General features: G+C 51.7%; 1 protein-coding gene and 1 long non-coding RNA gene across 6 annotated transcripts in view; one reads left to right on the top strand and one right to left on the bottom strand.

The window, feature by feature from the left end:
• The window catches only part of Ptpmeg (protein tyrosine phosphatase Meg), a 345,246-nt gene that overhangs the window by 60,973 nt on the left and 258,421 nt on the right, over positions 1–25,852 (bottom strand). The gene's annotated exons all lie outside the window — the stretch shown is intronic.
• On the top strand, positions 20,274–25,056 carry LOC135900378 (uncharacterized). Its single transcript, XR_010563855.1, has 2 exons — positions 20,274–21,433; positions 24,357–25,056. It is a non-coding gene; the product is annotated as an uncharacterized lncRNA (long non-coding RNA).

Raw genomic sequence — 25,852 nt, 5'->3', positions numbered from 1 at the left:
AGAGTGAGTGGCGTTCGAGCTGCTCTTCATTCGACTTCCGACATCGATAGCGGCGCAATGCACTCTCTCTCTCTCTCTCTCTCTCTCTCTCTCTCTCTCTCTCTCTCTGTGTCGGGCAGTGCATGTGCAGCGGCGGGCTGGGCAGCGGGGGGTGCCTGCGAGGAGGCGCGGAATCGAACGGGGCTGTCGCTCAGGCCACATATACGCGAGGGTCACTTCGCGCTGCTTTGCATACGTCGATGTCCGCACGTGGCACGCGTCCGACCGGCCGGACGGGTCAGGCGGTGCGGCATACAATACGCGAGGCTGCGCGTTAGGGACGCCACGGACCCCTCGCCATCCGCCCAGCAGGATCGGAGTTGAACCGCAAGGGGCAGCAGGTTTCCGATCGGACATCGACCCACGTCCGTGACGAGCGGACCTACAGAAACGGCCCGTACTGCTGTTCGTTGCAACCAGCCAGGGCGTTACCGTTCAGAGCAACTTGCAGTGACATCATCTTTAATTAATGGTGGCTATTATAATAGCACCAAGCAATCTTTTATAGGCGGGATCCGAACCACCTGGTGACTTGCCCAGCCTTAAACACAGGTAGTTTTGCTTATGCGGGCTGGATATGCACGTAGCGCCAATCATCATCATCATAATCAGCAGCAGCAGCATAGTGTTCACTGCGTGACCTCTGCTATTTCATCACTCCATTGCCCTCTCCAAGAAAACTACATACCTTGCGTCAGTCAAGCCCTGTTCTGTGCCTGAAGATTTGCCGATATAACTGCATATCGTCGTACAGAGTATAGCTGCTGCTGTATTTGCTAAAACGTTTGAAGCGCACTGCTGGCGAGACCCGATAAAGCCGTCGGACGCGTACTGGGCCGCGATGTAGGACGTTACCCCTAATATTCAGGGTTTGAGTGGGACAAGGATACTCGCTTTCCCCAGCTTCGTTCACGACGGGTGTGCAACAGATCTGCCCGCAGGGCACGGCGACCGACCTATATTATATATATATAATATAGGTTTTTTTCGCGCGCGGAATTCCTGAGAATATTTCTCGAAAAAGACTGACGCGCGCGACGCCGGCATAGGCTTTAGGAATGAACAGAAAACTGCTGTGGCACGACAACGTATACTCCGAGAAGGCTTCGTTTTCGCATGCTTTGAATTGCGAACCTCTTATCTGAAGATACTCGTCTTCATAACTTGCCAGTCGAAGCGGGAGGCAGAGAACTGAAATAATTTTCTCTCCACACATTAATCGACACTCTTGGCAGCCGATATTGTGCAACTTCCCGAAAGACAATGAATGCTGTTGAATTTCAGGGTCACAGTTCGAGTCGAGCGTCACATGTTTACAAGAATGATTACATTCGTATATGTATATAGTAACAGGATTAGAGGCTACTCATATTTACACGTCATTCGGAGTCCACTCTTAAAGACACGCCCTTTTGAGGAATTTGTCGTAAGCGTCCTGGAAACCGCACCGTCGTCACGATCTCAGGACGAACCCCGACAATGGCGACCCTGACATATAGTTACTTGAGAAGGCTCGGTGTTCACGACCGCTTCGCAATATGGGCGCGCCAACCTGCCAGAATGCCGTACTTGTCAGCATTTCAAAGCTCACGCTGGCAAGGAGCTTCAGTGGAATGCTGTCCTTGTCAATGACGCCGGCATCCGCCCTCCGGCTAATGTGCCGTTCCTAACGGTGCCTAATTAGCCAACGTATGACAACGATATCCAGGAATTCCAATTAAGTTGCGCTCTGCGCTTAGGGGTTCGTCGTGCGACGCATCGGCTTCTCTATCTTTAACGGGCGCGAAGTCCAGCTGGACGTTTACCTGACGTATACGTAGAGGTAAATTAGTCATCTCTGCGCGTTCGTGTTTGGACTGATCCGTCGATGCTATTCGCAAGTGCGGATTGCCCAAACACCTAAAAGGCACTCGCGTTGCGAGCAATTTAAACGATATGAAACCGGCAACGTAACAAAACAGAGTTGCCAAACAGAGGGAAGAATACGATAAAAAGCAAGGTCCCGCTCTAAGGAGCGGCATAGGAAAGCGCGATTACGGCACTCGTGCCACATATATTGCTATAGACAATGCGATACTGACGCATGCCACAGACAGCGCATACTGGCAATGCGCGGGCATATATGCACGCACACACATGTATTACATGCATAAACGATTCGTGCGATAAAGAGCGAAGTAAAAAGTAAAACGAGGGGAGACGTGCATGGCAGCGGGCCAAACAGCTTCGAGAGAGCCAAGGGTGGCGTGAGCAATATTTTATATATATATATATATATATATATATATATATATATATATATATATATATATATATATATATATATATATATATATATATATATATATGTGTGTGTGTGTGTGTGTGTGTGTGTGTGTGTGTGTGTGTGTGAGAGAGAGAGAGAGAGAGAGAGAGAGAGAGAGAGAGAGAGAGAGACGAACCGCCCAATAGTACGGTACGGTGCAATAGTGGAGAAAGAGGCAGACGAAGGATAGAGCCAGTGTTCGGGCGACCATGCTTGTCTCCGTCTCCAACCTCCTGCCCACGTCATATATATATATATATATATATATATATATATATATATATATATATATATATATACACACGCAAGGCACTAAATATCGCGCGCACGGGTTCAAATCATGAGTAACGCGTCGAGTGTTGTCAGATTCGGGGAACGTCGAGCGCGTACATGTCCGCCCATGCAACTCCACCGTAGTTGGCCTACATCCGAGACTTGCTCCACTACGGTTCCCTGCATGCTTGTTTCGGGGAATACCGCTCGGAGGGGGGGGGGGGTCCCTCCCCCACCTACCCGTTCTGTGAAACGCGCAGTCATCGGCACGCGCCGCGAGCAATATTTAGACAGCACCGCACTGCTTGCTGCTCGCGCTGCACCGTGACGTTGCTCTATCCGAACCATCTGTTGGGGCCGAGGGCACAGAGGACGTATACACTGGGCTCAATCAGGACATTTTTTTTTCTGCGGTGGTTTCAAACTTTGTACGGAACGGTGGAATGTAAAGGTAATGGCGACACAATGTTATGCAACATGGCGCTTGTAGCGGTTAAAGGGACTGAGAACTGGCCAGAATTTGTTGTGAGGCGTTGATGGAAATGAAATGACCATGATTTATAGTGGCAGAATCCAGCACGCTGTTCGCGATTACAGTAGCAATTATGATTTTAAAGTGGCAAAGACTCAGAAACCGGCAAGTGGCGAGGCCTGGCGGTAAGGTCTTGGTACTCCGGATGTAGTCCACGAGATCACTCTACGTAAGTTGGCTGTTATTAAACAACGTAATTATTGCTTAATATTTCAGTAGCTATATGATTAGAGACTTGCGATTTATTCTGTGCTTCAGAAATCAAAAGCGCACGCATGGCTACGCCAACACGCTGAACTGCATATCACGTGTAAAAACGTCGTTTCGGTTTCGATCCGATTGGTTTCGTTTTGAGTGGTTATATACCAAAGCAGTTGGATAGGAAACCGCGAAATCACGTAGCTATTATCGCAGAAATACTTCAACTCTTCGAAAAACATTAATCGCAGGAACATAGACTTCATAAACACAATAATACTTTCTCACACTTACGGCCGCACTTGTCATCTGCCTCCCACTAATGCCGGCGTATAATCGCTATCGCGCTCACCTTTTTCAGTATGCATCTAGTTAACGACCACATCCTCACTGCAGATTAAAAAAAAATGATAAAAAATCTTCCACGGCATGACCGGTAGGCTTACCATTGCATTAAAAAAATACGTACCATGAAAATTGGTTGTCAGTCCCTTTAACGCAGGCATCACGAGCGTGTTTGAAGCACTGGGTATTCTCATTAAAAAAACGGCTCCGGACGGTGTGCTCCAGAAGACGTCTCCGATTACATATTTTGTTGTAGGCACGTTCTCGAAAAGCGACGTAAATAATCTCGCGGGCTTTATTACACATTTTACAAGTGCGACGCTTCCACTGTGTGCTTGGAATGCTTTGCGCGGTTCCTACGCATGTAGCAGCATTGACGATCTATAGCTGCAATCGTATGCTCGAAACGTTTGAACCGTCTTAGGCGTCTTTAATTGTTCAACATTTCAGGGTCATCGCTGTTCTATGGAGAGTACCGGTAAACAGTGACCGCGTTAGCGGAGCGCAATATACGGTTAAACGAAGCCTCAGACATCGCGTGAACGGCACAACGAGATATGGCGCGAAGTACTGGAACCCGAAGCACAAAAATACATTTCTAAAATCGAATACGTTGGGTGTGTAAGCAGTTAAAAAAAAAAAAGAAACATACGCAACGATCGGGATACATGGCGTGGTCGACGATAAACGTACACGGATTGTAGGCCGTTCAGTTGGACAGACAAAGCGTATGAAATATGTCCTAAATATACGGTCTATATAACCCGTGACAGTTACGTCACCGCAATGTCCAGTTCGCGCGTCATATTTTCATTCCGCTGCTCGCCGCGGGCAATTAACAACAGGTACGTACGTCAGCCCTCGTCTTAAGCGGCGGATTTTTTAATTATTTGGCGCAATCAGCATTTACACTGGCAACGAATGCTATCCTCTTATCAGATGTTTCTTTTTTTATCAGCTAAAACTCATATTGAGTAGACCTTGCTGCAGATGTCTGTAGGGAAGCTGCTCTTCCTACGTGCAGTGTACGTTCACAAGCGAAGCGACAAAACGTGACAGTTGCATTCTCTATATTACTATTTTTTTTTTTTTGGCGACAAAGCATGGTGACGTTCGTCCTGCGCAAACTGAACACGTTCGGGCGGATGCGCGGATAAATGGTGCGGCCACGGAGCTCGGCGTCGCACGAACTCAATCTAAGGTAGGATTCACACGAGATCATTGCAAGTCCGCGATAGGGAGTCTATATAGCGCGGCACAGCAGATGTCGCCAATGGAAACACTGGCGCGCTTCGAAGCAAAGGGCGTCGCGTCGGCGTTGCATCACGGGCCGGCCGCGCACGCGTCAGATGCTCTCCAGAGTCCCCGACGCAAGCCCGCGCGTCTTCGCGAACACTGCGAGGGAGAGGTCGCAAACGAGCAAGGCAATCACGCGCGGGTCGCAACAAGGCGCGGTCTCCCCGTCCTTCCTTCCCATCAAACGTCGGTGCCGTGCTCTTCGCAATCGCGACAGCAGGCCGGTCACACACACGCACACACGTCCTCTCCGCACCGAGGTTAGCTCGTTCGCACGGAGTCGGCGTGACGCTGCGTCGTGCGATCCCCCCTTCCCCCCCCCCCCTCCGTACACGACAGGTGACCGACGTTCCGGGTCACAACATAAGAGAACTGCCAGAGAAGACGCGGGGACACGCCATTTCTCGCGGGCGAGATAAATAGCGGGTCCGCGCGCTGCCCTTTCCTCCCTCGCTCCGCATAACGGCATATAATCGCGATCCGCGCGCGCCTCATCGCACTGTCGTTGGCAGGCGAAACGAGAAAGGCCCCTCCGCGGGACAGCGTCCAGCTGTGGCTCCGTCGCAGCTGGTCGTGTCGGGCAAAGAGGATTGCGAAAGAGCGAATCGCACGAGGAACGGTGTCCTATCCGATGTTCGTATTACACCGGTCGCATGTGACGCGTAGGCGAGCGAACGACGGTCATTCTCTCGAGCTCGGTGACACGCGTGTCGACCGACATCCGCGGTGACGTTTCCCGACAGGTCGGCCAATTTGTAGACCGACTACAACCGGAACTGCATCGGCTGACCGCGGTTTCATCTCGCTCTAAGCGGTCGCTGAACTCAACCGCATCCTCTTTAAGCTAACGCACAGCTGCGAGGTGCGATACCGCGGCAGTTCGCTTCGGGAATGAGTGCAGCCTCGTGTTAATTAGACGACCACGATAATCGCTTGCGGCTTTTGTTGCGCCAACTGCCGCGATGTCACCGTTCAGATTGGCCGCGTGACACACGCACACCATTCCGGGAGCCACGTGACGCAAGATCACTAACTTAGCCTGAAGACATCCGGAAACAATATAATAAATAGCACCGACGTACAAAATACAGATGATAAAGTGAAGGAAAGATAATTTATGCTGACGTTTATACAGCCCCCCGCCCCGTGTCACATCGGCACAACAAGAAAGATACAGAGAAAGGCACAAGAAGATCGGGTCACGCATGCACATAGCCCGCTGACGTGAATGTCGACGCTCTTCCAAGCGTGCAAGCGAGCGGCGCCGCTATCGCGCGATTACCTCTAGGTTATCCTCCGGAACGGCGGCGCCGGGCGTCTTGCGCGACGCTAGGCTGAAGACGAAGAGCTTGAGGAAATCCAGCAGGCCGCATTTCTCGGCGAACACGCGCAGATAGACGAGAAACATGTCCGTGGCTGGCTCCAGTTCGGCGCCCTGCGGATCGGCCTCCAGGGCGCCTTCGTCACCACCCGCGGCGCGGGGAGAACAGCGAGCGATCAGAGAGAGCCGACGCCCGGGCACCACAGTCCCCGGAACGAACCTCCGTCACGATGCGCGGTGACGTCGGCAACTATCAATCCTGTGACAACGCTGGCGTCTCCCGACGCTGCACTTGTAGCGATTTCTCCACGTACACTCTCACTGCAGGAGCGCTGGCACAAATGGTGGTATCGACACACGGATAGATTAAAAAAACAGACGTGGACGAAATATCCAGGTGGGGTGGGGGGGAGGGGGAGCGGTCGTGCCTAAAGTCCGTGGCCTTTACCTGTGCAGCTTTGGCCGGCTCGCGACACGGTACCACCGCACCGGCGTGTATACGACGTCACCCCTCTCTTTCTGGACGAACGAGGGATGAGAAGAATCCGTGTCACTGTCGCGAGCACGCGCACACACACCTCCCCGCAACGTCCGGCCGGCTTCAGGGTGGCTTCACCAATCACTCCGTTCTTCGCGCCGTGGGCGCAGCCGAGGAAAGACGCCCCCCTATGCGCTCCTCTCCGGCGCACTTCCCGTCATCAGAAGACGTCAAGTGAGACGACGAGCTCGCAGCTGCCCTCTGCTTCCCGCCGGGCGCAGAGTTCCGGCGGCTCCCGACGCGCTGGCTGCTGGCGAGCAGGCCCGAGGCGTCCTCTCTGCGGATTGCCGAGGAAGTGGAAGCAGTAGAAAGTGGTTCCACGCGTGATTCACCGGGGGCGGCGGACCGGCGGAAGACTGCGCGCGCGCGCGCTGCTCAGGCGTTCCGAAAGAGCGCGGCAACTGCGGAATCGGTCGACCGATGCTGCGACGTCGATGGTGTGGGGGGAAAACACGGCGCTCGTATCCTGTGCGCGGGCGGGCAAAAGAAAGAACGGCCGTTCTTCTCGACAAGAGGGGGACCGCCACGAACACCGGCAGCAAAGTCGTCCACCGCGTGCGCCGCACCGGTCTGCAGTGGGCCGTCCCGGCGGCTTCGCCCCAGCCCGCTTTGCCGGCGCGGAGAGGGAAACACTCCCCCAAACACACACGCGCGCGTGGCGAGGGGAGCAGGAACAAGCTGTGGATGCTTTCCTCGTGGTTGGTAGGTGAGGAGAGAGAGAGAGAGAGGAGCGACCTTGCAAGCCGACCGCGCCTCGCCGCAGCTGAGCGACCGACCCCCCGCCGGCCTTCCAAGCCTGCGCTGCATATTCGCTCGCGCGGCTTCTTCCTCGTCTTGCATCGCAGTCGTCGGGAGAGGCGCTCGCGGACAGCGAACGTTGACTCCGCGCTCGGCCTGGGCAGCCTGCTCGACTTGTTCGCCTGCCCGCGCCACCAACACGGCACCATGCGGGCACCCGATATTTAACGAACTCACCACGAGTCATCGGAAGCGGCCGGGCGGGCTTTCACGTGACCATCGCACAACGTGCCCCACAAGGGGTGCGCCGCGCCCGACCGTCATGAAAATAGCGGCCTGGGGCACCACAGAGCGGCCGCAAACGCAGTGCGCCCAGCGAGCAGTCGGTACGGACCGTCTTCCCCGGCCCCGGACACACTTGGATGGCGTTTGTTTGGTAAATGTCATCAATCAATTAGATTACTCTTCGATCCTGCAGTGCTAGAAGGAAACGACGCTTACTGCAATGTCTATAACCGTGGCGAATTGTTCAGCAGCGCCGGGTCCTGACAAAACAAGAACTATTCGCCGGCAGCAGGCTATTCTAAAGACAAACGTCCATGCGTTTTGAGAGACACGCATGGATTCTTGTTATCTCACACCAATAGCGATTCGCTGGAATGTTACAGCAGCAATGTAAGTGTACCACATGCACGCAGACGCACACAGACGCATCACGTTATGATGCTATTGCCGTAACGAGCAAGGCTGTATCTGTTTAGTTTCGCCTCAGACGGCCAGTTTTTCCTACTCTGGACTCCTCTGGTTTTTCTCCTCTGGAGCATCGAAGTAGCGCTGCAACGACAACCACAAAGACCGAAAGGAAAGAGTATTAAACAACGAGAGCTGCGCGACCGCTTCACCGGGAAATGTCAAGTCCCTCACGAACATGTCAGCATCACGGCGGTCGACGACCCGCGGTCACTAAGACAGCGGTGCTGTGAGAAGGAGAGGGGGGGGGGGGGGTGTAGCGCCCGCGCACTACGCGTATCGCCGACTGCATGCACTGCCCTACGGAGTCTGGAAAGAGTAAATAAATATGTGGGATGGCGAATGCTAGGGCCCTACACGAGTGGGCCCTGCGCGCGCAGTGCGGATGTCTATTGTCAGTAGATTAGGAGTAAGAAGGAAGTAAAAGGCAGGAAGCTTAACTCGAAATGCAACTTAGCAACGTCAAATGTTGGGCTAGTTGGCTCTGGGTGATTACAAGTAGGGCAGCGCGACTTTTTGACGAGGACAAAACCGAGGATGAAATATGCGCGGTAGTAAGCTTAGAATCACTTCAAATGATGGAGCCTCCAATCTGCCACCTGAAACGCAGGGGAATGGAGCAGGGAGAGAGAGAGAGATAGTGTGTGTGTGTGTGTGTGTGTGTGTGTGTGTGTGTGTGTGTGTGTGTGTGTGTGTGTGTGTGCGTGTGTGCGTGTGTGTGCGCGCGCGGTGTTCAGCGTTTCTAGAGTCGTGTACTCACGTATACGTCTGTCGCCTTCACGTACACTCTTAAGCAAAATTACACCCTTTTACCACACAACAATAATCGTCATCTGTCTTGCGCGCCTTTACTTTCTTTAACGCGGCGAGCCCGGTACTTTCCAGTAACAAACGGCACGCGCGTTATCAGCATGGCATAGCATTCCCGACAGGGAAGTAGCGGGCGCGGCGTTTTCACGAAAGGAAACGCAAGCAAGGCAGATGACTATTATTGTTGTGTGGCAGAGATACACCACAAAGGGTGTAGCTTTGCCTAAGAGTGCACTACAGAAGAGCTCTTGTGCATCAGCTTTATGTGTTAATGAGTTGCGAGGCTATACGCTTCCAGGTTTTTTGCTTCGGCAAAAGGTCGATCGTCAAGTCTTCTAGAGCCACACTTGAAAGTCTAGCGTTGTTCGTCAAAACGGGAACAGTGGCGGGTGAGGTGATCGACAGTACATTCACATCTTCACTTAGCATACATGAGTGAGTCAGACATTCCGAAGCGACATCTGTACGAGTTTGTGAAGGCTACTCCGACCCGCGGCCGACACAGAAGTGTTGTTTATGAAATTCACACCGGGAAATTGGGGAGGGAAGCGCGAGGAGACGCATGGGGCCCCGAGCTCTCCACGCTCACAAAGCAAGCAAAAGGAAAAAAAGCAGGAAAAAAAAACCACTACGGTTATTCACGAGGTGACGACTCCCGCGAAGCGATATATGCTGCTGTCGCTGCGCATTGCTTCACGAGCCACGCGGTTGACGCGGTGTGGAGTGGTGAAAGACGTATGCGAAGTTCGGCTGGCGCAATCAGCCAACGCGAGCTTGCGCAGTTGACGCTGCGTAATTCACGAATCGCGCTCCTCGTCGTCGCAGCTATAGCTCCCGCGCAACTTGCTCTACGCGGATATGCGCACGACGTGAGAATAAACGCGCATGCGTATGTATATAACGCGCATGCGTATCTGCATTCAAAAGGGCGCGAAAGACACCTAGTCGCGCCGTGTCCCCCTCGGCAAGGCGTTTTCACGCTTCTTCGCCTTGGAGCGCTGTCGCAACCAGCTGAGACGCAGGGAGGGAGAACTGAGCGCGAACGAAACGGGCGCACAACGACGGCATCCGCTGAAAAGGCAGACGGCGCCCGTTTACTAAATCTTCAGCAGCGGACCAAGTGTAAAGAAAAGCAAAGGAATGCGGTAGTTGCAAAACGAGAAAAGAAAAATATAGCAGAAAAGATGCTACGCAAGCTTGGAGCGCTCGAATGAGTATTGGCACCAAATGGGGAGGACTTAAGAACTGAAAGCGTTGCTTGCGAGTTCAAGTTTTGGTTTTCGTAGAAGCGTCCTTTCCAAGCTCGTCTTCCTCCAAAACTGCGGAAATCTTTGCCGGGTGTGTTAGTAATGCGTGGAACTTCGACACCTCCCCCACCCCCATTGAAGTAAAGAACACATTGCTCATCAGAAACTGAAAGTGAAACTAAGTAACAGTGAAAACCTTTGAGTGAATACGCATGTAGGTATAGTGGCTAGAGGAAGGGTTTCGTGAATCCCACTGTGGCGGCACACAGTATACATGCAGCGCCTTCCGTTCTTTTGTGAAGCTTCAAACGGCTTGCCCGCTGCCTCAGCAGCACGAAAAACGTCGGAGGCCTCGCACCTCCAGCGCTAGCCGCAAGCACAGATGCGGAAACGTATAGCGGGCAGTGCCGAAGCGCGCATGACGAGTGGCGCCAGTCTTCAAAGATTTGTCAGCACCAAATCATCAAAGGGCACACGCCGTCAAACGCCAGCGGCAACAGCGAGCCGTAGGCGGAAGACGGCAAAACGCTTCCGTTCTGCATTCAGCTGTCCGCGCAGATTAGCGCGCTCGACCAGACAAGTGGCCGGCGCTTCTGCCGGCATGCAACCAAGCAAAACGCTATATAGGAAGTGTGCGCCGATTGCAACCGCAAGAGACAGGCGGGCGAAATGCATCGAGCGCGCGAGGGCCACTTGACCCGTAACGCACCAACGAATCGCACCACAGTCGGCAGCAGCAGAGAAAGAAAGGATCGCACTGCGGAGGCGGACGTGCGTGCGAGCCAGCAGTCCGCGCGGACTTGATGCACAATACTGACGGGTCGGCGAGATAGCCGCCGCGCCGCATCTAATGCAACAAAGAGGACCTAGTTGTGACACAACGCTTGTGGACGCGTCACGTTCCATTCACGACGCCGCTGGCGCTGCTGGCATCGGCTAGACACAACGGGGTCGCGCAGAAACGCGGGCGGCTGCTACCGGCACTGCTGCGCAAATGAAAACACACACACACACAAACACACACACAAACACACACACAAACACACACACACACACACACACACACACACACACACACACACACACACACACACTCCCGCGTCATTTGTTTGTACACACACGCCCGCGAGTCTTTCCTCCGGACGTATCGAACAAGTCACGCCTGCCTGTCTTATTCTGTCTATATAGCGCGGGCACTCAAGCTTTTAAGGCCTCGGAAGAGAGGAGCGCGCCTTACGAGTACGATCGGGCGTTCTGCACTTCTGTGTTCGCGCCACTGGAAGGTTCAGACAGTGAACGGAAGGGCAAGAAGAGGAAGACAAAGCAGAACGAGTGACAAAGCTAAGTGCGCCGGGTGTTGAGGCCACAATAAAAAGAACAATAACATTTGACGACACACACACACACACACATCAAGAGCGAGATAATACAAAGCGATGACCAAGAGCGACGGCCTCGAACGTGTCAGTTACGCAAGCAATAAATGCGGAAAACGCATTCAACACTACACGCAACGAACCAGGCCACAACAGAACTGACGGTTACGGGTGTCCGTCAACGAGGCTTCCTGCACGAACGACGACGCCTATGCGTATACACGTGGAAAAGAAAGCGCCATACTTTTTCGAACGCGCAATGGACAAACTGCAGGGCTTCTATTCCAACGGAGCCGTCGTTCGTTCTGCGAAAAGAGGCATTCGAGACCGAAGCGCAACTGCGCAACAGCTTCGGAAACCTAAATATAACCACATTTATAGCGCCAAGCGAGCATATACACCATTCCCCCTCCATATCTCTGTCCCATTGCAATATTGTGCTTGCAGGGTAATCAATCTACAACGTTATCGTTCTTGTGCCCATATATATACAGATATACCAGCCGCCTGAGTATCGCTGCAAACGCGCAAGCAACGCGGTCTGCAGGGCTGCTCTCTTCCATCGAGCAAGTGGTGGTCCCGCGCTACTGACTGACCCTCTCGACGAAGAGGAACAGCCGCTTCTTTTTTTTCTCGGAGGCTCTCCAGCCGTCCGCGAAAAGAACGCGGAGCTCGCGGACACCGGGGGATAAAAAAAAGGCAGCGTTCCCCGAATTCGCCGCTTCCGGGAACGCGCGCCGTTCCGAAGCAGATCAGTGCAAGAAGCGGCGGCTGCGCTGCGGTGCGCGACCGTCGCCACGGCAGCGCGCAAACAGGGACGACGAAGCCAAGCCACATGCCCGCTAGCCGCCGCCGCTACGCAGCTGCATCAGTGGAAGCGCAGGAGCGCGCGCGGTTCCGAGTACGCGGCACAGCGCACTCAGCGGGAGCAGACGATGAGAAGAGAGAGAGAGAGGAAAAGAAGGTCGTAAAGAACCAGTAGGCGCCGCGGGAAGAGGCGTCACACCCGAATCCCCATCTCCACCCTCGCCCCCACCGGAGCGCTCCTCAAGTGTTTCCAGTGACACAACGCCACCCGCGCCAGTCGGCATCTTGACTCCCCTTCGCCGCCTCAGCCACCCCGTGTTCCGGGCCAGTAGATAAGTCAAAGAAGCTGACAACGTTATCGCCTTTCGGGGGAGAAAAGCTTGCGACATCCACCACTTTTCCAGAGACCCCTCTGAAGATTGCCGCAGAGGGGGGGGGGGGGGGGACCGACAGCACTTTTGAAACTTGTGGAGCCCGTCCTAAATGATATCCGACAAACACGAGCCACGTTAAAATTCCACTCTTCCTGGGCCCGCGTTATATGACGTTCCTTTTTGCCATGTATATAAATTCCTTATCGCGCGTTCCGCAGAGTGACCTAATCCACCGATAACGGCGGCGCGTCAGCGCCAGCGCAATGTCCGGAGCCAATGAAAAAGGATGAACGGAATCGAAAATTAAATGGATCGTCAGATAACGCAGCACCCGGTATTTCTCGCAAGCAAGCAAGCAAGCAAAAAAAGGGGGGAGAGTCAGAGAAAAGTATGGAGGGCGGTTGGAGCGGCATGAAGACACGCCACACACACTTGTGCGCATCGGTATGCACGAGAAAGGACACAGCGTTGGCAAACAGGTGCCGATTTGTGACGACCTTGTGGCAACCAACGAACGACAGATGCTTAAACTTTGCACGCGGAAGCGTCTCAACCCAGCCGTCGAGCTTACGGTTGAATACAGTAAACATAGTTGAATACAGTAAACACTGAGCAAAGTGCACAAGCATATTTCCTGACATATTGAGTGTGCGATTAAACAGGTTCATCAACTCTCCCAGACCACGCCCCCCCCCCCCCCCCCCTGCCTAAGAAAGAAACAAAAAGTGAAAAAGGACGTAAGCGCGAGCGCGATGGTGCCCGTGAGACCCATCTCGTTTATCGGCAACGGCATGCAGAAGCCATGTGGGAGACGCTTGTGCAGTCGAGATGCCTACTGGTCTTGTGACCGTCAGCGTGTACATCGGACCGAACACGTCTCGTTGTGACGCGGAAACGTTCCTGGAAGAAACGGTGAAGACCTTAAAGCCAAATAGTAAGCCGATCCTCGTGTGCGGTGACTTAAACATCGATGTGGCGAAAGAGCCCGGCAAACGGATCCAGAGCTTCATCCTAGATCGTTACTCGTTCAAACTGACGACGCTACAGAGGCGCGCGACGTAACGCCGTTCCTGCATTGATCTCATCCCGCACTTCCTTTCCCTTTAAGATGGGATAAATAAAATTCTCTCTCTCTCTCTCTCTCTCTCTCTCTCTCAGGTTTGCAAGCAAGCTGTGCCACATTACGATGGCAGAGCCTCTGACCGTCCACCACAGCGATCACAAGGCGACACTGTGCAAGTGTAGAGGCGTCCGTGAAAGTGCGAGTGTGTGCGTGTAATCAACGGCTACATGATAATGGCTATGCAACTTAACGAAATGTGTCTTCATTCAACTTCAACGTTAAAAAAATACAATCGTAAACAAGCAATCAAATCACACATGCACATCATCAGGTCGCTCCGCATTTCTTGCGTTCGTTGCGTGGTCGTTTGGCTTTGGACTTTGGTTCAGTTTGTATTGGGGGAAAGCTTCGCGTTCAACCATCTTTCTTTGAGAAAGGGGCTTTGATTTCTCTCTCTCTCTTTTTGTGAGGCTACGAATAACGTCTACAAAAAATTTGTCGTTCATTCCATGCATGCAATCACACAGTGAGCATCCACGAAATTCATAAAGGCGCGAGCATACGAGCGTTTAAAGCGAATGGAGGTTTATATCTCGCATAAACAAAGTCGTGGATCGGCACCTATTCAGAGCTCTGCCTCTCAAACGCCGCTGTCTTCGAAATGAACATGCAACACAACAGAGCCGAGAAAAATACACGCACGTCCCTTTCACCTCAACCAAAGAAATGCATATACCGCTGTAGGAGAGCCGACCGAACGTCGAGTGTTCGTTGAGGACAAAAACAAACTAACAACAACAACAACAAAAAAGAAAAGCAAGGCCCCCTGCCCACCCGTATGGCGCGCGCCTGCTATAAAACGCACGTATACACCTTTCCCGGACAAAATTCGTGTGAAATGGAGCTCGACGATTACGAAAGTCGAGAGCTCATGCGAGCAGCTCTATACACAGCAGCGCTCGGCTCCTTGGCCCACCCGCCGTTGGGCGTGATGCATCACCGCCGCGCTATACCGAGAAGCACGGCGTGCGCACATCTGCGCCCCGGCGATAGCGGGGGCTATATGACGAGTGCCTGCGCACTACGGAAGAAACGCACGTTTCACGACTATTGGTATACGTTCCTGCACGGAGCGAGATTTACCGCTACGACGCGATCATGCGCGAACAAACAGCGCATACGGAATCGCCCGATCCGCTCGAAACTGCGTATACTATTATAACTCGGAACTCGTCAACATCAAGTACGGCCAAGACTTGATGTTGACGGTTTCGTATGCGTGTCTTTCGTATACGCGCATTCGTAAGCAACAGTATACGGTGCACGTGCTCGGCGAAAGAAGCTGAGTAATTCGGACTCGCGCACGCTGAAAGTGAGGAATGCGCTGGAAAGTTCGCAAGGCCAAGTGTAAATTGCTAGTCCTCGATTTCAAGTTACGTTCCTAGATGGAGAAGAAAATCGGCTTTATCGCGTAATCCCTCGAATGCTTTTTCCCCCAGGAGAGTACACTGAGCATGAAGCGATATAAGGGTGGGCGGGGATATGGACAAAAAAAAAAAAGTCCCTTGTGTTAAAAATGTGCAAGGGCATTATTATACTGCGTGAGGGCGTTTTATACGCAGACGGGTTGTTCATACGCACACAAATGAGCAACATTGGCTAACATACCATTCACCGCAATCCCCAAAACCGCGTAAAGAAACGAACTGAAGCCATGGGAAACCAGTAGGAAAGGGGGACAATGGGGGGGGGGGAGAGAAGGGGGGTCATTAATAAGCGAAGTTTCGCGCTGTGAGCGGGTGGTCTTTCTGTTTAGTTAAATAATTAATCACTTACAATCTGTTTGTTTCACGCACCAAAGGCACAGATACAATTATGAGGCAGGCCGCAGCGCAACGGGATAATTTTGCCTCTCGAATATCATGAGTGCCTCCGGGTGCCTCCAACAGGCTGACCTACCTACAGGCTTCTACCGTAACGACTCGGCGTATAACGCACTTTAACGGGAGTTGCTTGGTATTTCATCATCCCCGCAGTCGTCGAACGCGTGTCGGCGCTGGTCTGTCCGAGGCGACGTACAAAGCGATTCGCAGCAGTATGGCAAGTGACGCTGGAAGGCCGCTTCATCGCTGGCCGATCCTAACAACGTACGGCACGAGCGTCAACTAAAAAAAAAGCAGTTCTGGTACCGAGGATCGGGACTTTCCAAATACGCTTTCCAAAACCAACTTTTCGAAAAAGCAGCAACGGCTCTTTCTTTTCTTTTTTGCTTCTCCTTTTTTTATGCGATGAGAGAGCGGTAACCACCTTTTTCCAATAATGTTTTTTCTTGTCGTTATTTTTCTGCAGAAACCGATCTGTTCAGGGGCACAAGGTACATTAACACAGAACTCTGTGCAGCGGCGACAGCTGAATGTGCGCACGGACGCACGCACGAGAGAGAGAGAGAGAGAGAGAGAGAGAGAGAGAGAGAGAGAGAGAGATCTGGCGCCCGATGTCGTGGAATCGCTGCGACGAAGAAGTTCTCGAAAGAAACCTGATGACGTGCGAACAATCAGTCAAAACGAGGCGTCGCTAAAAGCACGCTTCCAGTGTATTGGCGCGGCGGACGTCAATTACTCTTGCGCTTTCGAGTACCTAACGAACTCTTAAAGCGAAGCAGAGAGATGTGAAAGGTAGGCACAGACCGACACCTTGCGGCTGCATAAGAGGGGAAAGGTAACCAGAGGGAGACAGTTTGTCGCTCTTACGGAACATGCAACAGCAGCAGCCTTTATGCTACGCCGGCAAGCGACGGAGATGTAAAAAAATAACAGGTCGCAACACCACGTTAAAGTTAAATACCCAGCAGCAACCGGCCAATTTATTTCATTCTTAACGCACACGTTAGCCACTGCTGCATCGAGGGCCCGGGTTGGTTTGGCTGTGAGAAATGGGAACCGAAGCTCAGCTGCATTTAAATATAAAAAAAGATATCCAGAATTCGCCTTACCAATTTTCTCAACCTCGCCCTAAGAAAAAAAAAAGAAAGACGAAGAAAATAAAAGAAAGAAAGAAGAAAAGGGGGAGGGGGAGAGGCTCACAATAACCAGCGAGAAAAAAAAATGCGGCGAAGGGTATGGCTTACACAATCATGTAATTAGCAAAGAAGAAGAAAGCCCTTGCGAAGGACACAAAGGGAAGTTGCATTGCTTTTTTTTTTTCGTTTTTTTCCCCCTCTAATCTGTTTCGCCGAGTGATTCGCCGAAACAAACGCCGAGTGATTTTCAAGATGAGCACGTAACCTTAGCGCAACGTTCAACAAGAAACGTCATATGCTGTTCTTTTCTCTCTCTTTCTACTTGTCCTCTTAAGATTTTTGTTTTTTTCTAGCCCTGAGAACACCTTATTAAACGAAGATATGCCTCCATATATAGCTAGGAAGCTAACCACGAAAACACGCCCCGTAAGCTCAGTAGGTATCGCATTTGCTAAGTTTGAACGCAATCTTGACCGCAGCGGCCTCATTTCAATATGAATTGAAGTGCAAAAAAGAAGAAAAAAAGGAAAGGAATCTCGGGTGTTTAAATTTAGATGCATGTTAAGAAACCCTAGATGATCAAAATTATTCCAGAGTCTCACACGAAGACGTGCCTCATAATCAGGCGGTGGTTCTAGCACGTAAAACCCCCAACTTCTTTTTTTCCCCTTTTTTGCACGAAATGAACACAGGGCAAGAGAAACCACTGGACAAGTGATTATTAGCTATTAACATACACCCAATTAGCCCAACAAGTCCACTTTAGTAATATAGCACTATTTTGAGCCGTTACTTTGCAAGGAAAAGCGTTGAGGATCAGCGCGCAAGTAGCCAAGAAAAAAAAAAGAAAAAAAGGGAATTGCCGCTTGACACGTGCGCTGGCGCAAGGAGTGTCGGGAGATTATCCCGATAACGCGAAGTTTGAACGAAAACTACGCCTATACGCTTTTATGGTGGACGCTGACGTTACGCGGAAAACTGATCCCCGCGAGGTGTAAAATTCCCCATGACGTCACGAACGTCACGTTGGAGTGCCTTCCTCAGCTGCGCACAGCCTGTCCGAGATAAACGGATTAGATAAACGCGCCCATTTCCGCCTCTTTGTAGAGGATATACGGTGGGCCGTGATGACATAAGAGCAAACCGTCTATTATACGATATCACGCTCTTATCACAGCGTCCTTCAGAAAACGTGCACGTTGTCACATTCTGTTGTGGTTACGCCGCCATGATTTTGACGTTACGTATCTTTTGCGAGCCCACAATAGAGTAGATGTGTACAATCACTGCATTCCGCACCGATACAAGAATAGGCAGACAGTTGGAGATAAGCAAAAAAAAATAAAAAAAAAACGAGAAGTTAACGAGCCGAGTAACGCGAGACAGAGGTATTAGAGCTCACTTTGAGAGGTCGTACTCCTGCAGTGGGCAAAAACAGGATGACGATGGGGTCAGATCTGTCAAGCTATACAGTGTTGCATGCAATGTTCGCACATCTTCTTATTTCTTTGTCGTTTATTATTTAATAAATTTTCTTTTTTTCTTTGCGCCAAATTACGCACCATAACCAATTTGCCAGGCACACCTATTCGCTGTCTGCTGGATGCAGGTCTGAATGAACGAGAGCAACCAAATCAGAGGCCGAATTCACAAAAGCCTTCGTTCGTTTGTCGCAGGTAAGCCGCCTCACCTAACAATGTGTTCGCTATCACTATTGTCTGACACTTGTTCTTAAGAATCGCTCTAACGTAAGAACTGTTTCATGAGTATGAGTCCAAAAGAATAAATGTTGCCGGGGTTTACACTCCCAAAGGGCGCCGAAACGTGGATCTACGCGAGATATATTGCAATCAATTAAAAGCCCCTTCGCTTTTCTGCACGGACAAAAATGCAGACGTTGTGGATTCGATAGTGACCTCACGCTTTCTGCAGCGAATAAGTATAGAAGAAAAAAGTAAGCAGCGGCGGCTCACTTGAGTTTCGTCCAGACGTCTGAAACACCACACACACCACTGTCTGAAAACGAAAGCACACTTATACCCGGCCCCGTATTTCGGTTCATTCAACCAAAACTTTTTCTCCTTTATAGCAGTCCTCCTTAGTCTGCATTCTCAGTTTGTTATTTGTCGCCGACAGTACAGTGAACACGTCAAGATATGACATATGGTCCCGTAATCGACAGCCTATACACGTCAGCGGCGTGTATCACGTAGTACACTCTTAAGCAAAATTACACCCTTTTGCCACAACGATAATCGTCATCCGTCTTGTCCGCATTTCCTTTCCTTAACGCGGCAGCCCGGTACTTCCCAGTAACGAACGGCATGCGCGTTATCAGCATGACATAGCATTCCCAACAGGAAAGTAGCGGGCGCGGCGTTTTCAAGAAAGGAAACGCAAGCAAGGCAGATGACGATTATCGTTGTGTGGCAGAGATACACCCGAAAAGGTGTAACTTTGCCTAAGAGTGTACACTATTAAACAAATGCACACCCTTCGGGGTGTATCTTTGCCACACAACAATAATCGTCACCTGTCTTGTCCGCATTTCCTTTCTTTAACGCTGCGAGCCCGGTACCTCCAAGTCACGAACGCATGCGCGTTATCAGCATGAAAGAGCATTCTTGAAAGGAAAGGGGCGAGCGCCGGGTTTTGAAGAAAGGAAATGCAAGCAAGGCAGATGACGATTACTGTTGTGGGACAAATATACACCCCAAAGGGTGCACGCGTTTAAAGAGTGTGCAGTGACGGTGAATAACACAGCGGAAAAACAGCGAATGACGAAACTAACTTTTTATAGGGCAAACTTGTGCCCACAAAAGCAAGTTACACTCAAAGCACAGCGATAGCGGCGACCACGGTCGGCGATCGTCGAAACCTCATCTGCTGGTCAAGCGCGTCGGCTTTTACACACGAGCCATCGAACGTTCCATAGTGATCGCTTGCGCCCGCGTGTCCTCCAGACAGTCGCGTCCTCCATTCGCGTCGCGCATACGTGCAATCAGATTACACAAGGTTCAGCGACAACAGACAGCGGATAGAACCATCGACAACATTCCAGAAACGTCCGATACATGCAAGCGCGTCCCGCGCTGAGCGATAACATTTGTTAGACGGTGAAAAGCGCTCACCCGAAAAAGATAAACGAGTCCACGTGTCAGTATAATGTCAACATTTCCTAACAAGCACGCGGCAGCCAATCTCGTTGCACGAGGCGCGCATAACAAGCTGTATGCGGCGGAACAAGCCAAATGCGCACGCATATCTTATAGGACGAAGAGGGCAGAAAAGGGCTCAAGCAGCGGGGAAAAAAAAAAAGGCAGATCAATATGTAGCATCTCCGTTTCCGCGGACGGCCGAGGAGATAACTTCCGCGCGGAAGCACCGCGCTGACAAGACCAGACCGATCGGCCCTGCCGACAACGCCGAACGTTGCAACGGATAAGGCGTGGCAAAATGGATCGACTGGGCACCAGCCGGTGACAGTCCCACGCCTACCGCGAACTTCCTGTCGGCGAGCGACCGACGGCGCTCGACGGAAAGCGAACACAGCTGCGGGCTACGTGTTGTTAGATATGGCGCCGTTTCCTGAGGCTACTTCGAGTTCCCCAGACCACATCGGATGGCAGCACAGCTAATTGAGGAATGCAGAAGCAGGAAGCGCATTCCAGAGAAGCGGCCGAGCAAACAAGTTTAAGGCAACAAGTTTACGTGCCAACAAGTTCGTGCGCCGCCGGGATTAGCAGGTGGGCATCCGACAATGAAGCAGGTGCAGCCCTCCCCTTCTCTTTGTTCGAAGTGCATTGCCAGTCTGCGATGCAAGACCGCAGCAAGCCGCCAGGTGTGACACCACGACACGGGCGCCTACCATTGGCTGAAAGTGGCGTCATCGGAGTGGACTCTCCCATTGGTGAAACATGACGTGACTTACAGTGCTCGAAGGGTTTATAAGAAGCCTTCCAGAGAGACCTGAGCATTCTGGGACATGCCCTGATTCCCTGATTCACCTCTCTCGAACTTCTTGCCGCGGGCCGCAGCGTCCGAGTTGCTGCCGGCCCGTAATGTCTGTACGACTGTTAATTGACGCTCACCTCTCTTGTACATAATGTAGAATAAATCCCTCCCAAGTTTGGTTTTCATCCGCGAAGTCCGTCCTCCAACCCCTACATCTGGTTGGCAGCGGTAGGATCGCCTCCGAATGCATCAGCTGGTGGCAGCGCTACGAATCAACCTTCGTCGAGAGAGATCGTAAGGAACCGGGAAGAGCGAAGAAGAGAGAGCCTTCGTCGAAAGAGGTCCGAAGAAACTGGGAGTAGCGAAGAAGGAGCGAGCCTTCGACCCAGGGAGTCCGGAGGAACCGGCAACAGCGGACGAATGAACCGGATGGCAGGGTGCTGTAACCGTAAGTGAGCGCGTGGTTTTTTTCCTTATGATTCGCCAGACTCAAAGGTTGTGTGTTCAATTTTGATAGTTCTGGGAATCGGGAATTTGTTGCACTGTGTATTTGCACAAATTAATTAAGGAAAACAGTTTTAACCACCTGTCGGGGCAGCTGCCATGGATCTTAGAAGGTTGACGAGGTTGGACTTGTTGTTGGTGTGCGACGATTTGGGAGTTGAGGCGGACGAACGGATGGAAACGCCAGCTATCATAAAGGCGATTAATGATAGTGGCAATGATGAGAAAAGCATTGAGCTTGCTTGGGAGGTGATACAGGAGCCACGGGAGCGTGTGCGTCGTGTACGTTTGCGAGCGCGTCGTGAACTTAGGAGTGAGCTTAAGCGTGAAGAACGCGAGAATGAACGGAAGCAGGAGCTTCAAGAACTTGCTCTTATGTGTCAGCGTCACGAACGTGAGAAGGCACGCGAACGTGAGAATCAACGTAAGCTTGAGCGTGAGCAAAAGTATGAGAGAGAGAAGGCAGCACTGATCAAAGCGATACAGGATTGTGATCAGTTATTGGCACAGAGACAACGGCTGTCTGAGAATTCTGTAGATAGTACAGAGCGAAAGAATGAGGAAGTGTCTAGCGGACTTTCGCCAAAAGCCGATGAGAAGAGTAGTGCCTGTGAGATTAGCTGCAGAATCATAAGTGAAGGGAAAAGGCTAGCTGCTAACGATGCCTTAGTGGCAACAGAGGCCGTTAAAGGCCGCAAGGAGAGCGACGAGGTGCTGTGCCAACAGATGACTGTAGAGACAGCTAGGCCAGCTGCGAACAAATTGGCACAGTTACCGAGCGTGTGCGTCGCTGGTAATGTTAGCGAGGTTGCTAGCGAAGAAAGGGGTACTGCTGACCAGACAGAAGCGAGCACCCATGTAGAGCCAGATGTGCGTGCAGAAATGAAGTGCGAGCTGGACGATGCAGTTGAGAATAGTTCTCGGGGTGGCGAGCTCCGTAGCTCACGAGAAAACAACTGCATTGTTCAGGGATCGGTGCGGCTCTCCGCCAGTCTAGATAGCCTAGATAGGGATGATTCAGTTGTTAATCATTCGGACTGTGCGCGTGAGACAGCGATCGATACCGACGGGCTGTGTGCCGATGCACAGCGTGAGCTGGGCAATGTAGCAGAGGGCAGTTCGCAAGAGTGCGAGTTGTCTTACTCGAGTAAAGCCTGCTGCATTGTGCCAGAGTCGGTTGAGCTGTCCGCCAGTCGAGGCAAAGTGAGAGTAGATTTAAATGTAAATCACTAGACTGTGCGGGTAAGAGGCCGATCCGGGCCGACGAAATGTGTACCGGCCAGCACGAGGCACGAGAAGGCGACATGAAGGCTAGTGCAAAAAGAAAGCGCCTTAAAAAGAAGCGCGGTAAAAACCGAAAGTCGGTAATTAATGTAGCGCCGCCAAAGATGGCGAGAAACCCAAAAGGGCAGGGCGCGAGGAAGAAGGTGCGGTCGTCTAGGACGATGTTGACGCATCCAAAATGGTCGAGCCACCGGTCAAAGGGGGACCGCGAAGAATGTTCTGCGCGGACGCGGACAAAGGGCACGGGGCAGTTAAGCTCCTCGTCGTTCCGTAGTTCTTTTTATAGCTCAGCGTGCAGTTCGAAGAAACGCAAGGTGGCAGGACGAGACCAGGTGGGGAGTAGCGACGCGGTCAATCGAGTTCGTGTTGAAAGCGGGGCGCGGGGACGCAAATTGGCAGTAGACCGTAACGTCTTGGGGGAGCTGATAGTGAATCAGCCCTTTTGTTGTCTCTCGGCAGCCAGAGTAGCTTTCAGACCACGTCCACCCCGCGTTCGACTCAAAGTATGAGTCAGACGGAAGCGTTTGGAAAAGGAGGCCTGGAGCGCTTCCGTAGAAATGAAGTGTCTTGTTTTATTTTTGAGCATCGGAAAATTTCGCGATTTGAGACTAGGTTTTCTTTCAATATGTAAAGGTATGAGCTTTGTTTGTGTTTTCGTTTGAGAAGCTCGAGATTTGAAAGATGTGTTTTAAGTAAACATGTAGTCTCGCGAGATGCTCATTAATAAGTAGATAGGCTTTTTTTGTGTGTGTGTGAGTAACCTGAAGGTCAAGGTTCTCGTCGAAAGGCCTATGGTAAAGCGCGTGTGTTATTTAACCTTCTTTCTTTTTAAGTGTTTTTGAATTTTGTAAGGTTAAGCGCGTAGATTTTCAGTGAGTGCATGATTTGCACGTAGAAGCGTTCTTAGTTCCATTGGCGCGTGTCCTGTGTGGACGGAAGGAAGCAGACTTTATGACTGGGTTGCTAGTGTGTGTGGAGGGCAGCCGTATTCTGACTTCTTTAGTGAGCGTGCGTGGAAAGAGTTAGTAGAAGACGCATCATTTTAAGAGTTCTGCGGAGTGTGTAAGTCCCGCAAGTTTAATTGTTCGTTTATGTCACGTGTCCTGTAGGACTTTCAGGAAAGAAACGTGAGTAAGCGTGAATGAAAAGTTTGCCTACAACGCAAGTACGCGTTTTGTTTAGTGACCACAAGGCTAGTGCGCTTGTGATTACGTACTTGCGAGGTTGACCAGACTGTTCAGTGGCACCCTTACGTGCGATAAGTACGCCACTGCGATAGATTGGAAACATGCTGTTCGTGTAGTCAGGCCACTTAAGTATGTTCGGCTGTTTTCATTTGTTGTTTGCATCGTCAACGACCCTTTTGTTTTGCAACAACAATAGTACTCTGGTCTTGTCGGCAATCGAGGAGAAATGGATAGCTGTTTGGAGGGGTGGTTGGAACTGTTTTGTCGAAATTGGGGAAATAAAAAATCAGGGTTGATTTTGACTCAGTAATAGTCTGGCGAGTCAGGGGTGAAGAGCCTGCGCATACGCGTGGTGCAGCGCTGTGTTATTTGGTTTGTTTGACGTATGTTCTCCAGGGCCCAGGATCCCGAGGGTTGTCAAACGTGGCTCGACCCCAGTACCCTGCAGCTTCTTTCAGCGTTCCTCATGGCCAGCGAATTGAGTTCACCGGCCATTCAGAACTACCGGGGCGAGGACGAGCTGTTAGATATGGCGCCGTTTCCTGAGGCTACTTCGAGTTCCCCAGACCACATCGGATGGCAGCACAGCTAATTGAGGAATGCAGAAGCAGGAAGCGCATTCCAGAGAAGCGGCCGAGCAAACAAGTTTAAGGCAACAAGTTTACGTGCCAACAAGTTCGTGCGCCGCCGGGATTAGCAGGTGGGCATCCGACAATGAAGCAGGTGCAGCCCTCCCCTTCTCTTTGTTCGAAGTGCATTGCCAGTCTGCGATGCAAGACCGCAGCAAGCCGCCAGGTGTGACACCACGACACGGGCGCCTACCATTGGCTGAAAGTGGCGTCATCGGAGTGGACTCTCCCATTGGTGAAACATGACGTGACTTACAGTGCTCGAAGGGTTTATAAGAAGCCTTCCAGAGAGACCTGAGCATTCTGGGACATGCCCTGATTCCCTGATTCACCTCTCTCGAACTTCTTGCCGCGGGCCGCAGCGTCCGAGTTGCTGCCGGCCCGTAATGTCTGTACGACTGTTACTTGACGCTCACGCCTCCCTGTATATAATATGAGAATAAATCCTCCCAAGTTGTTGGTCTTCATCCCGACGTCCCGTACTCCAACCCCTACAGTGTATACATACCTGTACTTTTTTACTGCGGAACGAAACAGGGCGCTCATCTCCATTAAAGCCCCTCTACACACGTTTCCGCCGACCAGGTTGGAGGGGCTTTAATCTCCATGGTCCTCCCGAGAAAGACAAGCGCCAACAGCCTTTTTCCTAACGTGGTCATCAAGTCACTGATGCGCAGAGCGTACGAACAGCTCGGTTACAAGCACGGTCGACAAGTACTGGCAGCGGCTACTGGGTTCTACGTCATAGCCCATGTTTACAGTGCCTATATATATGCACGCGCGTGCGCGGCGACACACACAACCGCGTGTAACACAGCAGAGAGTTTTAGATTAGGCGGACGCAAGCGTCGGGGCCCCCTACCGCTTGGAGCCACGGTATACGGCGTATGTTGCGCGAAGGGACGTCTCGTACGTTGAGTCATCACGAAAACAAGCCATCTTTTCGGCATATACACAACGCTGGTAGGACACGGGACCGAAGGTTTCTTGCGGCCACAGGCCCCCACGGCCGCCAAGGCGCGTGTGCTCGCTAGGTTTTTTGCAGTGACACTGAAGCGTACGTGCGGAAGGAGAAGGTGTTCGCGTCAGACCATAACCTCCGAGATCGGGCGGAGAGCGCACGGACAGCGCGGGGCGGCAGGCTCCAGAGCTGCAGCGCCGGAGGATTGAGCGCACACTTTCAAAAGTGTGTTAGATGCGAGAGAAAAGTCGTGGCAAATGACTTACGGTGTATACATCTGAAACGAGCGGTCATAAACAGTG

The sequence above is a fragment of the Dermacentor albipictus genome, chromosome 1 (genome assembly GCF_038994185.2).
Source record: "Dermacentor albipictus isolate Rhodes 1998 colony chromosome 1, USDA_Dalb.pri_finalv2, whole genome shotgun sequence".
NCBI classification, from domain to species: Eukaryota; Metazoa; Arthropoda; class Arachnida; order Ixodida; family Ixodidae; genus Dermacentor; species Dermacentor albipictus.
Note: the sequence above shows the minus strand (reverse complement) of the source record. Positions and strands in the feature narration are given on the sequence as shown.